This window comes from Urocampus carinirostris, chromosome 2 (genome assembly GCF_059441175.1).
Source record: "Urocampus carinirostris isolate Australia breed hairy pipefish chromosome 2, RoL_Ucar_1.0, whole genome shotgun sequence".
Classification (NCBI taxonomy): Eukaryota; Metazoa; Chordata; class Actinopteri; order Syngnathiformes; family Syngnathidae; genus Urocampus; species Urocampus carinirostris.
This window is the reverse complement of record NC_142350.1, coordinates 39,488,075-39,501,529: the sequence shown is the minus strand read 5'-3', so window position 1 is coordinate 39,501,529 and position 13,455 is coordinate 39,488,075. Positions and strand designations below refer to the sequence as shown.

Sequence of the window (13,455 nt, the reverse complement as noted above, 5' to 3'; positions counted from 1 at the left end):
GTGCTTCTTTCTGCCCCGTGGCGCTGTGAGAGGTCACCCAGCATGCACCCGAATAAGAAATCCGGCTTCTACTTCCTGGTTTGCGTGTATACACACTGCACTGTAACTCTAGCAGCTAAGAACTTTGACATTTTTATTGTTTAATATCTCCTGCATCCATTCAATATGGTTGGTGTAAAGTGTAAAGAAGAGGCAAGCAGTTTCTTTTGAAATGCAAGTGTAATAAGAAAGCTTGATGCTGTTGAGAAAATGGTTGGATTGCTTTTTTTCGTCCACTTTTTACCACGGAGGATAAAGTCGCCTAACTCTTCTTTTTTTAATCTTTATATTCAAGTAATGTTTATTTGTGACACCATTAATCACAAGGAGTCTTAAAGGGCTTAACAGACCACAGAATGTCAACGCCTAATCTGTAGCTTTGTCTTTTAGTGCTATGATTTAACATAAGGCTTTGAAGCTAGGTCCTTAGCTTGGCCTTTTGATGCTAGGTCCTTAACTTGGCCCAAGCAAGGCTTTGATGCTATGTCCTTAGCTTGGCCTTATGTCCTTAGCTTGGCCTCTTGCCATGATCTTTGATTTTTGCATTTCGGAGATGGAATAAGAGCTTGCTCTGTCCACTCCACGCATCGGCCCGGTATTGCAGTACCTCCGGGAACGGTGCATTCGCAATGATCGCAGCAAGGCTTTAGGGCTAGGACCTTAGCTTGGCCTTTTGGCTGAGAGTAAGTGTCCCGGCTCCTAGGCTTTGTAGCATATTATGAACTGACCGATAACGGATAATGGATAATGAATAACGAAGATAGAACAATAACCCTTAAAACCCCCCCCCTCAGCCTGCTTTGTAACGTTATAGAGCATATCATTTTATTAAATGTTTATTTTTAAGTTTCAAAAAATACAGGTTACTTTTACAAGCCTTAAACATACTTATATAAATCTTAAATATACAAAATATAGCACTGGAGCAACTTACAAACAAATTCAACTTAAGGCATGGTCACACAGCCTTTCACGGGCGTATTGAGGCTGAATCATGGCCAGAAATTTCTGCCCGTAAAGCAGACACTGTTGGACGCTTTGAGATCGCGATACAGACGAGATACAGCAGTGCTTTAAACGCGGTGAGAAATTCACACGCAGTTGACCGCGCGAAAAAGTTTTGCGCTGCTCAAAACTTTAGACCACGGGTAACCGCAGGCGGCACACGTGGTACACATGAGGTAAAGACGCGGTACGAACGTGCTAAGACGGTCGCGGCCAAGACGTGGTTACACGCGGGTAGGACGCGAAATTTTAGCGGGTAATCGCACGTTGGTTCTGCGCCTGTATCGCGGTGTTATCACGTGCATTAGCGTGTGTAACGTGTAAGCACGGTCAAACGCGATGCAGCCGCGGTTACCCGCGATAAGGCCGCGGAACAGTCGCCTGCGTCTGTTTCGCGGGCATACCACAGGTGAACAGTGGGTTTAGCCAATTTTGCACATTTTCCACCGCGTCTGCTTCACGGGCAGAAACTTCTGGCCGTGATTCAGCTGTGATACGCCCGTGAAAGGCTGTGTGACCATGCCTTTACGAACGATCATCTGGAGTTTGTAAGTAGGGCAGTGTCTGTACCTTACATTGCACAATATTTTGAAAATAAAGTCAGTCATGCAAATAAAGTGTCAACACAATTGAATCAAATTTGAAAGTTATACTGTATGCATAACCCTTCGACCAACTAACATTATTGTAGTGATAGTTGTAATGGTAACACAGCACAAACCCAATACAATAGTATCAATCCAATCCAAGTATCCATAACATTGATAATTGGAGGTGGAGCTCAGGAGGTAGAGCGCTCGTCTTGGGATCAGGAGATCACAGGTTCGATTCCCGGCTCCTCCGTGTTATATCGAAGTGTCCTTGGGCAAGACACTGAATCCCTAATGCTGTCAGGATTGCCAATTTGGAACACCTGCGGTGGCTTGATTGGCACCAACAGCCTGGACAAGCTGATCGGTGGCCACACCCTTCTTAAGCCCCCGGCTTCAGTTCAGTCTTTGTCAGATCGTTGCGAGCTGTTGTGTTCCACTCAGTGAGCATTCCTTCGGACTCCATTTCTGCTAAACCTGTTTCCTGCCTGATCTCTGTTTTTGACCCGTTTCTGGGCCTGACTACGCCGGTTCTGCCTGTCCCTGTCACCTGACCCGTTTTTGCTTCGTTACCTGCCTGCTACCTACCTACGACCCTGATTACGAACTCGACATCGCCTCTGATCTCCAGCCCCGGCCAAACGACTTACCATTCTCGCCAGTCTTCGTACCACACGGAAGTGTCACTCCCGCCTTGCTCGCTCCCGTTTTCCGTCAGTCCTCGGATCAAGCAAGCAAGCCTTACTCTCCTGCTCTTTTCAATAAAAACTGAGAAACGCATGCTGTTGAGTCCTGTGTCCGTTCTGGTTTGTGACAAATGCCCCCAATAAGCAGGTAGGCGCCTTGCATGGCCTCTGTGTGTGTGTGTGTGTGTGTGTGTGTGTGTGTGTGTGTGTGTGTGTGTGTGTGTGTGTGTGTGTGTGTGTGTGTGTGTGTGTGTGTGTGTGTAAATGGGTAAGTGTGAAGCACATTATAAAGCGCTTTGGGAGGTTATTGACTTGAAAGGCGCTATATAAATGCAGACCATTTACCATTTGGAGTGATCTGCCCACTTAATTATCATCATTTAAGACAATTAAATTGTATTTTCTTAACCATCAACCAATTTAAATTATTACATCTTAATACTTTTTATCGACACTAATTAAGGATAAATGATTAACAAATTGCCTAGCACTTGTACTGTGTGTTTTGTCAGAAAAGTGGGGGCACATGTCAGTCAAGTCCAGGTCAAATTTGATGATCAAAACAAACACAATTTGGTTTCCTCTCTGTGGAGTTCAGGCTCACCCCTAACCCTGCTAAATGTGAACTGTAAGCACAAGACCTGCACGCAGAATGCCTAAAAGTGCCAGAGGCCTCAGCCTGTACAAACACATATTTCTGTAATCTAATTTATTGGAAGTCTGGCAATGTTTTACTCCCAGGAAGAACTTTGTGTATTAGCGGTGGGCTGCCTTGTCATTGTTTCAGACAAAAGCTCCAGCGATGACCCCAGTTAGACTTAGACCTCACAGGAAAAATAAAACACTGGGGAAAATAGATACAAACTGTAGATTGAAAAGAGCAGCTTCATTGATGGACCAGGGAATAGTTGAAAAAAAAGACACAACTGACATCTATGTGCCCTTAAGCCAAGCCAACTGCCTCGATTACTGGTTTTATTTTACAAACCAATGATCCTCTTAGGGGAGAGGAGATAATTTTCATTTCGACTCCTTGAACATTCCCAAGCTTTTCACTTCAGGCAAGGAGACTCCAGAGAGCCTGAGTACCAACCTCACACAGAGAAAAAAAGGGACAGGCATGAAGTACTTTGAGCTTTCATATATAAAAATGATTGAACAAAACCTACCTCAGGATGCCTGGCCTCAAATTAATGCATTGATAAACAGTAACATATGATATTGTTCAAGAACCTCAGACTTTTGGAGCAACCCCAGTTTTAGCTTGGGTTACAAGGGATTTTTAAAGGGAAACTAAAATGATCATGTGGTATTTTCTTAAGTGACTAGGATGAGAGGTGGAAACTGGAAAGAGCATAGGTATTACTTTCAAAGATGCAAGACTATCTCTCAAACTGCTGGTGAGGATCTTTGTGGACAAATAGCCCAATTCATTGTATACAAGTATTGGACTTATGATATGGATGTAAATCCCAATTTAAAACAGATGATGGATCCCACTTAGATGGCACATTTTAAGTAGGCTAGGGGCGCAAATAAATCACAAAATGCAGCTCAAATTAGCAAAACAGATCAGGCCCGGTTGGTTTTTAAACACTTGGTAAGATAGGGTAAACGCGCAAATCACAAGACTAGGCCCTGGCCCATACCAGACCCGCACCTGGTCTGATCGAACATCCCAAATATTGAATTACCGGTATTTGAGGTTTGTTAAAATTCACGCCTCCCAGTTCAAAAATCCTAGGTTTGACATGTTCTCCCTGTGCCTCCGTGGTTTTACTCCGGGCACTGCGGTTTTCTCCCACATTTCGAAAAGATACAAGGCAGGTTTCTTGGTAACTTAAAAATTGTCCCTGGGTATGGATGTATGTGTCTGACTTGTTGTATATGGTTTACTATTAATCCAGGGTGTCTTCTGCCCACTCTTTTCAATTAAATGTATTTTTAACAATAGAAGGAAGGAATGTCATTTACTGTTTTAACAATAATATGTTTGGAAAAGTATTGATCTGCATTGAAAAAAAGGAAAATCTTTCGTTTGTCATTATTTGCATTTTCTTTTGGTTACACTACAGTCAGAGTTAGGACAAAGGGTTTATTGGGGAAAACCGGAACATCCAAGTACACAACGGGAAAAAATAAGTGAAAAAAGAAAATTACAGTTCTGGAGAGTCATAGCTGGCGGAGGCAAAAAAACAATAGTGACAACGTAGTCAAGAGGCATTCCTGACTGGCTAACTCCAAAAGGTCCAGGGGTGGTTGAAGGCAAAAACAGAGGAGCAAGTCAGAGCCAGGGCAAAACGACAATCCATGGTCGATCCTTCAAGTCAGACCCCCAGTCTACCGGGTAATAGAACCTATGACCCCTTCGGTGGACGTCCCAAGTCGTGTAAACTATTGCCCAATCCACTAAGCGGGTCAGGGGGCAAGCTCGGACCCGTGTGACGGGGGCGGACCTTCAATGGGGCAGGAAATCTCAGAGAAACAGTTGTGGGATGGATTATATGTTCCTCCTTGAACGGACCAACGAACCAAGGGGCCAGCTTTTTACACTCCAAACGGATGGGGAGGTCCCTCGTGAGGTGCCCCAAAATTTCGGTTCCCTGCCTGCTGGCTAGACCAGAAAGATGAATGCAGAAGGAATGCCAGTACCTGCGGCCAGATCCTCCGGCATAGACGCAGCTGTGCACTAGCTGATGGGACCACAGGTTATTTCTCTTGGTAGTCAAAGAGGTGGGTGTTTGTATCCTGAGGGCGCAGCCACGCAGCGGCGCGCATTCCCTAAAGTATGGTCCATTCGCTCAGTCTGGTCGTCTGGCTAAGTGTGGTAACAAAGATTTCCACTCCTGTTACTCCCCAAACCTGCCAAAGAACTGGGCCTATTTTTCCTGCCTGGAGTTGAGCCTCTTGGCCAGCGTTTTGTGGTCTGTCCAAACCAAAAATGGTAACACAGCTGCGGCTCGCAAGCACAAGCAGTGTGAGAATAACACCTTTATAAATAAAAATAAAAGAAATGCATTAAAAGAAGAAGCAACCAAATGCGGAAAATAACAGACATGTTTTTCGGATGATATAACCCAGTTGGTAGGATCATCAACAAAGTTTCAGAAACCGGTGCTTTGCTTGGGAGGTTTTTTGTGTGGTGAAGCTACTTCATACAAGTTATAAGAAATTAGTCTGGGCATAAGACTCAGTTGGGAAGGCAAATGCAATTTTAATTTCAAATTACTGATACTGTAGATAGGTTAGTATGTTTTCATCTATATTGGAATCTTTAGATAATTTCCCTTTGAATTAAAATGGTAAAGTGTTTTTTGTAATTTTATCAATACACCTGAATTTATTTCCAATGAAAATGCATCATAAGAGCTCGCTGCTGTTCCATTCATTATAGATAGCTAAGTTATTACTTTTGGGTATAAAACTCCCGGGCTAAATAAGGGGTCCACTCCAACCCTGGTAATAGATGGCTTAAACAACTAAAACAACCTGAAAGGCCATTTGGGAGCCAAAAAAAGAGGGCTCTTTTCAGTGACCCAAGCCAAGAAAGACGGTTCTCTAAAGCAGTGATTTTCAACCACTGTGCGTGAGAGATGTCACTTTTAAATATTTCAAATTTTATAAAACATTTAGGAATCATTTTCTGCAAATATTATGGTCATTGTCAAGTGTCTGTGCTGTAAAAACTGGGGGTATTATAAATTATATTGTCATTAAACACACTGTTCAGTGTCATTTTATAACATTTTTGGTTATTGGTGTGGGCAGCACGGCGGCGCAGTGGTTAGCGCGTGTGCGGCACAGTTCTGAGGTCGTGGGAACCTCCTGCGTGGGTTCAAATGCATCTACCAGACTTCCTGTGCGGAGTTTGTATGTTCTCCCGTGCTTGCGTGGGTTTCCTCCGGGCACTCTGGTTTCCTCCCACATTCCAAAGACATGCATTTCAGGTGAATTGGCCGGTCCAAATTGTCCCTAGGTGTGACTGAGCGAGTGAGTTGTCTGTCCCCGTGTGCCCTGCGATTGGCTGGCAACCAGTTCAGGGTGTCCCCTGCCCACTGCCCGATGATTGCTGGGATGGGCTCCAGCACCCCGCGACCCTACTGAGGATAAGCGGTGCAGCTAATGAGATGAGATGAGGTTATTGGTGTGCTGCAAAATGTTTCCAATGTAAGAAAACATGCCCTTGCAATAGGTTGAAAAACACTGCTCTAAAGAGTCATAATTCCCATCTTTAATGGACCATTTGAGTTAGATTTCATATATTTGACTCACTTTATATAAATGATTGCTTATTGTTATTTTCTGATATTGTTTATTGATTATTTTTGTTGCACTTCAAGTGTAGGATATATCTGTTGCTGGTGAGTTGCAAATCATATTACTGAGCAAGGTTATATAACACAAGTACCTGTCTGTTCTTCTCTATTCAACCAACTCAAATACTGTTCAGAAGATATCCAATTCTTGCCATACAACAACTTATTTTCAAAGCCACAGAAATAGTTACTTTCCCTAGTAACTGGCTTATTTTACTAAATAGTAACTCAGTTACTTTGGAAAGACGCAGGCAAAATCACAGACTAGGCATTTCACAGAGTTTAACAGGAGTCTTGCAGAACTTTCACAGAAGTATCACAGAGGCTCAGACAACTAACGGCTCAAAGGACAGCGCTTAAGTACTCCCAAGGAGCAATCAGTCAACGCGTATCAGCCGGTGTTTATGGGTGGGGCCAATTGGGTGCCATAGCAACCGTGACAGAACCCCCCCCTCAAGGGACGGCTCCAGAAGTCCCAACCAAAACAAAATACATCGCACCCCAGAATGGGCTGATGCTCCGGAGGAGGGTGGCCCCACTTCAGCCTCTGAAAAAGCAGGAACAGGGAGAGGCTGAGCCGGGCTGGCGAGCAGACGAATCGGAGTGGCAAGCAGACGAGTCGGACTGGCGAGCAGACGAGTCGGAGGGCATGTCAGGCGGACAGACGGACGAGTCTGACAGGCAAATCAGGCAAGCGGACGGGAACCTTGGACAGATCAGGCGTTGCGGGAGAGATCAGGTATTGCGGGAGAGTCGGACCGTCGAGTCGGAAGAGTCGGACCGGCGAGCCGCGGAGTCGGACCGGCAAGCCGCAGAGTCAGAGCGGCGAGCAGGGGAGTCAGACCGGCGAGCAGGGAAGTCAGACTGACAGACAGGTATGGAAGGTCGGCCGACAGGCGCGGCGCCGAGGCCGACGGGCACGGGGTTGAGGCCGACAGGCGAGGCAGGAGAAGAGGCCCCAGGAGGCGGGACCGTTGCCGACACGAGCTCATTCAGCTGACGCGACAAGAACTCAGTCCGCTGAGCTAATTGCTTCGTCTGGCGCTGTATGCTCCGTAGATTTTGCTTGACCTGCAGTTGAAGGGCGGTGACATCACTGGTCGATCTCCAGATGGCGCCCTCTGTCTGATCCAACTGCTGGAGAGCATAGGGAGTATCTAGCTCCCCCCAATCCGCGCTTGTGTGAGCGTTCGCTGGGTTCATGTTTGTGGTCTGAGCGTTCTGTCACGGACCAGGGCAGGAAACAGAATTTAGAACCCACTCGCGTAACGTACTCACAATTTATTAGGGAGAGGAGGTGAAGTGCAACAAAAATAATCAATAAACAATATCAGAAAATAACAATAAACAATAATTTATATAAAGTGAGTCAAATATATGAAATCTAACTCAAATGGTCCATTGTAAAGATGGGAATTATGACATTTTAGAGCAGTGTTTTTCAACCTATTGCAAGGGCATGTTTTCTTACATTGGAAAAATTTTGCAGCACACCAATAACCTCATCTCATCTCATTAGCTGCACCGCTTATCCTCAGTAGGGTCGCGGGGTGCTGGAGCCCATCCCAGCAATCATCGGGCAGTGGGCAGGGAACACCCTGAACTGGTTGCCAGCCAATCGCAGGGCACACGGGGACAGACAACTCACTCGCTCAGTCACACCTAGGGACAATTTGGACCGGCCAATTCACCTGAAATGCATGTCTTTGGAATGTGGGAGGAAACCAGAGTGCCCGGAGGAAACCCACGCAAGCACGGGAGAACATACAAACTCCGCACAGGAAGTCTGGAGCTGGATTTGAACCCACGACAGGTTCCCATGACATGAACTGTGCCGCACAAGCGGTAACCAATGCGCCGCCATGCTGCCCCAGTCTTTACTTATGTTTTTCAAACTTTTTGTCCCCCAAAGTAAATACCAGATAAATTGCCTATTGACTTGCTCCTACAGTGTTTACCACCAACATTTGAGACCCTCTATATAATCAAATGATAATATATATTATATAATAGGTGAACCAGAAAGAACTCAATTCCATGATATCTGCAGCCAGAGATGTTTGTTTCTAATCTTCTTCCATAATTTAACCATGATAAAACAGAGAATGCATGAATCATGTTCAAGTCATAAAAATGTATTGTTTGTAAAAAATATGTCAGCTGCAATATTGTTTTATATAGTGCCTTAACTTGGACCTTTAAAGCTAGGGGTCTGACGCTCAATTAACACGAGGGTGGTTAGAGCTAGGGACTACTTGATTCCAAAAGAAAAATACTGATTGAAATCTTTAACTGTTGTCAAAGAATGAGTTAAGGATTAAAACTTGGAAACACACAACCAAGAGACAGCTTTCCAGATTTGAACAAAAGAAAATATTTATGGACATCTACAAAACAGTTCGGGAAAATAGGAGATGAGGTCTAAAGAACAAAAGGTTCTCAGATCTGAGAAGGTCAGAGTTCCGTCAAGTTCTGACTTCTCTTCACTCTAAACAAAGCTGAGTTCCTCTTCATACTTCTCCCCCAAAAATTGGCCACTGGCCGCTTAACCTGGAGTTTTGTATTAATTGGCGCTTCCCTAGCTTGGTGAACTCCTCTTATTTATTGGAAACTTCCTTAAAAACAGCTCTCTGGGTATTAGCAGAATGGACTCTGGTGTGACTGCTCCCAGAATCCAATTGATTGCAGGATGGGAATTGGGAGGTGACCGTAGTTCACAAGCTCGCCCTATAGAAAAGGGAAGGTCCACAATAAAGGCACATGTTTATCACTTTGGTTGGTATTTTTGGGGGTGTCTTGCCACAGAACTGAGCTAAAAAAAAGGGGGGCTAAAGTACAACTGTGTACATTTTCACAAAATTCGGTTCCGCTGTTTTGGGGCCTATAAGCCATATACGACACACACACACAAATCGGGATTTTAAAATTAGTTCATTTAGATTGATAGATAGATAGATAGATACTTCATTCCCGTAGGGAAATTCACACTTCCAGCGGTATCCTTGTGTTGATTATTAACAGATGAACAGGATGGCCTTGGGGTTCTGTGTTGTAGTTTAGCAACAGCGGAGTGGATGACGTCACACGCTAGGCCAAAAGTTCAACGTCCCTGCAGCAGATGGAAATCTTTGTGTTTACATGCCCAGCGTTACACCACCTCGTGTTCACGTAGATAGCATGTCCGCCTCCTCTCCGCTTCCCGCAGGCTTTTGTGTCTCTGTCTGCCCTAACAGCGCTGAAGCCAGGTAGCTCCACGTTAACGTCCGGGATGCTAGACGTGAGCCACGTTTCCGTAAAACACAGCAAACTGCACTCCCTGTACGCTTTGATGTTTTTCACCAGCACAGCCAGTTAGTTGGTCTTATTTGGTAAAGAGTTCACATTTCCCATGATTACGGACGGTACCGAAGGCTTATATTACCGCTAGCTGCTTAGCCTTCACCTTAGCTCCGGCTCTGCAGCCACGATAGGGCCCCCTCATCACGCTGGCATGAGAATTTTTCAGGGCAAGGAGTTGATTCCTCAAATAAATGCATTTATTTGCGTTAAAACCCATAACCATAGGATAGAATGTAGTCCAAAGTGTAGTAGCTCAGGAGGTAGAGGGATCGTTTTAGGATTAAGGGATCCCAGTTCGAATCCCAGCTTGTCCGTGTTACATGCCGAAGTGTCCTTGGGTAAGACACTGAACCCCCAATACCCCCAATAAGCAAGTTAGCGCCTGCCATGGCTGCACAGATCACGGCCGCTATTGGGAAATGTGAAGCACAATGTAAAGCGCTTTGGGAAGTCATTGACTTGAAAAGCGCTATATAAATGCAGATCATTTCATTTCATTTCATTTCAGTTGTCAAACGGGACGAAAAACACAGAAGATAGAAGCAGACAATAAAAACAATAAATCGCGGTGGCGCCTATGATGTAGATAGATTTATATATGTAAATCACTCAGTGCCCTTATATGGAGCAAATACTTTAGTGGTTGACTTTACTTTTGATATATACAGCCTGCTAAAAACATACTGATCACATTGTAACTACAGTACATAGTAAGAACTGGCAGCCCTTTGCACAAATCAGTAACAAAAGAGTAGCACTGTGCTTCAAAAAGGTGGGTGACCGTTGGTCTGATGGAGGACTCCAGTTTTCAAATAGTTTTTCAGAAATTATGAGTATATGTAAAAGCACCATTTGTGTTCAATGTCACATCAGTATTTTGGAGCAACACTTGGAGTATCCGAGCAACATCTCTTTGAAGCATGTCTGTTTTCCAAGTCACACACATGTTACACTACGTGGCTGTTCAGTTGAGCAGTGCTTATACCAGCCGCCCAGACTTGTCCATCACTCAAAATGTTAGTAATGTGTCGTTCACTAACAAAACGCCTCTATGAGTTGGCTCTTTGAAGTGAAGAGCCGGTACCCTTCGAGGCACTCTTTTTATACAGACATTCCGTGTTGATGACTATACATTTTTTGTGCATATTCACGGTTCACAGATCCCTTAACCAAATGGTTTGTTGGGGCACCACTTCCTGTGGTGTGTCTTGGGCAGGTCCAGCCCGGGGGCACCCATCCTTTTCCTAAACGTTTCTTTTGGTTAAGGGGTTTTCTACCCCACATAAAACAGACAGTACTGGTTTCCATGATTACCAGAAGCAGGAGAAGCCTACTGATTATACTTTGTATTTTATCTTTATGTTAAACTGAAAGTATTTTAATTTGTGTCACCTATGTTTTTCAGGAATCATGTCTTACCCATTTACCGTAGTTTTTTAACGAAGAAAATGTAAAGTTTATTCTTGTATTTCATAGTATAATTATTGTTGCGATGTAAAGACCATATTTTTAATTGACATTTGAGTTGTGTTGTGGTTTGAGTTGTGGTGAGATTCAGACTTTAAAGTTATTTAGTACAAAATAGTTCTAGGTAGGGGTCATGAATTTGGTACTGTAGGCACAAAGTAGCCCCCTAAGCACCTGAGTAGCTCGGTGACTGGTTCCGAAAACATATAATGGCACATCTTGATTCTCTAGGAAGTTTAATTTCTTACAGGCATGATGTTTAGTGGTTGCCTGAGCCTATGTCAACCTGGTAATAACATGGTACTAACCTAGTAATGCCATGTTATTTTCAAACTGCATATCAAACTAGTAGCTCTTATTAACAAAGACTAACTCTCAGCTTCAAAAAGGATGAAGACCCCTGCTGTATATGTTTTCCATCGTATTAATACGTTTTGTGCATGTTATATTATTATTATTAATATATCCATTAAAGGGAAAACCCAAAACCATGTATTTTTTTCTTCTTTTGCTACTTTTTCCTAGCTTTATGATAAATTTTTCTTGCTTGTTTCCTTTTTTCTTTTTCCTTTCATCTTCCCTCTTTTATTTTTTCTCCCTTAGTTTCTTTTTTTTCATTTTTGACTTTTTTTTGCTTTATTTCCCCCCTTTTGAAAGTCAAAATGGTACATCATAATAGATAATGTATAAATTAACAAAAAATATCAGAATGCCTGCCTTTTTTGAGTGAGCTGAACCAAAAGAGACGGCTCTTGAAAAAAAAGATGGAATTGCCATCCCTAGAAAACGTAAAGCCCATACTTCATCACTCAGGTTTTGCACAAACATTACCACAACTCTGGGCACCAAGAAAAGCAATGAATGTTTGTTCTAAAGCCACAAAGACACTACACAGCTCCGGCTCATCTTTCCTGCTCAGCACTGGCCAGGCAAATATGGCATGAGTGGTGCTCTTTGTTGACATAGAAACAACACTGTTTCTCACAGTTACTAATCTGCACTTTTTTTTCACCCTGCTCTTCATTGCTCTTTCTGAATCCACTGCCATTAGTACTGCTTAGTACTGACAGCCTTTCCCCTCCTTATCCTCTTCTAAACTTTGGTTTTACCACATTTCTTCTATCCTGTTTTTTCCTCTTCTAATGTTTAAGTGAGTAGGGAGCTGATCAGTTATCATGGAAAAAAAACCACACAAGAAATCATGTCAGAACTAGACTAAAATCGAAGTTAAATTAATAAAACACATGACACAGTTAATCCCAGCTGAAGTTTTCATTCATTCACACTCACCACTCACTATCACCTAACAGCAGTATTGGGACGTTATTGAAAAACAGTAATCAGTTCTGGATATTGGTTCAGATTCAGATTCAGATATACTTTATTATCATTCTTGTACACGTATATACAGAACGAAATGTCGATACAGCTGACCCCCACAGTTTCCTTGAATGTACAGATATAAATAAATGTTGTACTGAGTTAGAGTATTCAAGTACTAATAATATGCTAAATAATTATAGCTTTGTATAGTATTATACAGCAGTGCAAAGAGTGCAAGCAGCTAACCAGATGTGCAAAATGGGCAGTCAGGTTACTCCATTTAAAAAGTTATTTAGTCCCCCCAGATTACTAACAAAACCAGTAGTGTGTTGCTCTAAAAGTAACTAGTTACAAATTTCCATGCTCTGAAGCAAACCCATTTAAACTGCTTTCAAATAGCCACATAATTTAAAAACGAAAAAAAAAGGAAAATACATACACCAACTATTGTAAGAGGCAAACCTTTGTCATATTTCTTGGCTTGTATACGAACACTTTTCCATGTCAATTTTATCTCTTTGCTTCAAACTAGTCAAGTCATGTTTATTTTTATAGCCCTTAATCACAAAGAGTCTCAAGGGCTGCACAGACCACAGATTAAATTTCCTTCTCCATTTTTGGGTACTGTCTAAGACATTTTCTTTGTTTTCACTCTAGGCATAGTGTATTTCATAAATCATTTTACAAATG

General features: G+C 43.0%; 1 pseudogene; it reads left to right on the top strand.

Annotated features, from left to right (window-relative positions):
- The first annotated feature begins 524 nt into the window (after positions 1 to 524).
- Positions 525 to 668, top strand: LOC148371836 (U2 spliceosomal RNA; annotated as a pseudogene).
- Positions 669 to 13,455: the final 12,787 nt, after the last annotated feature.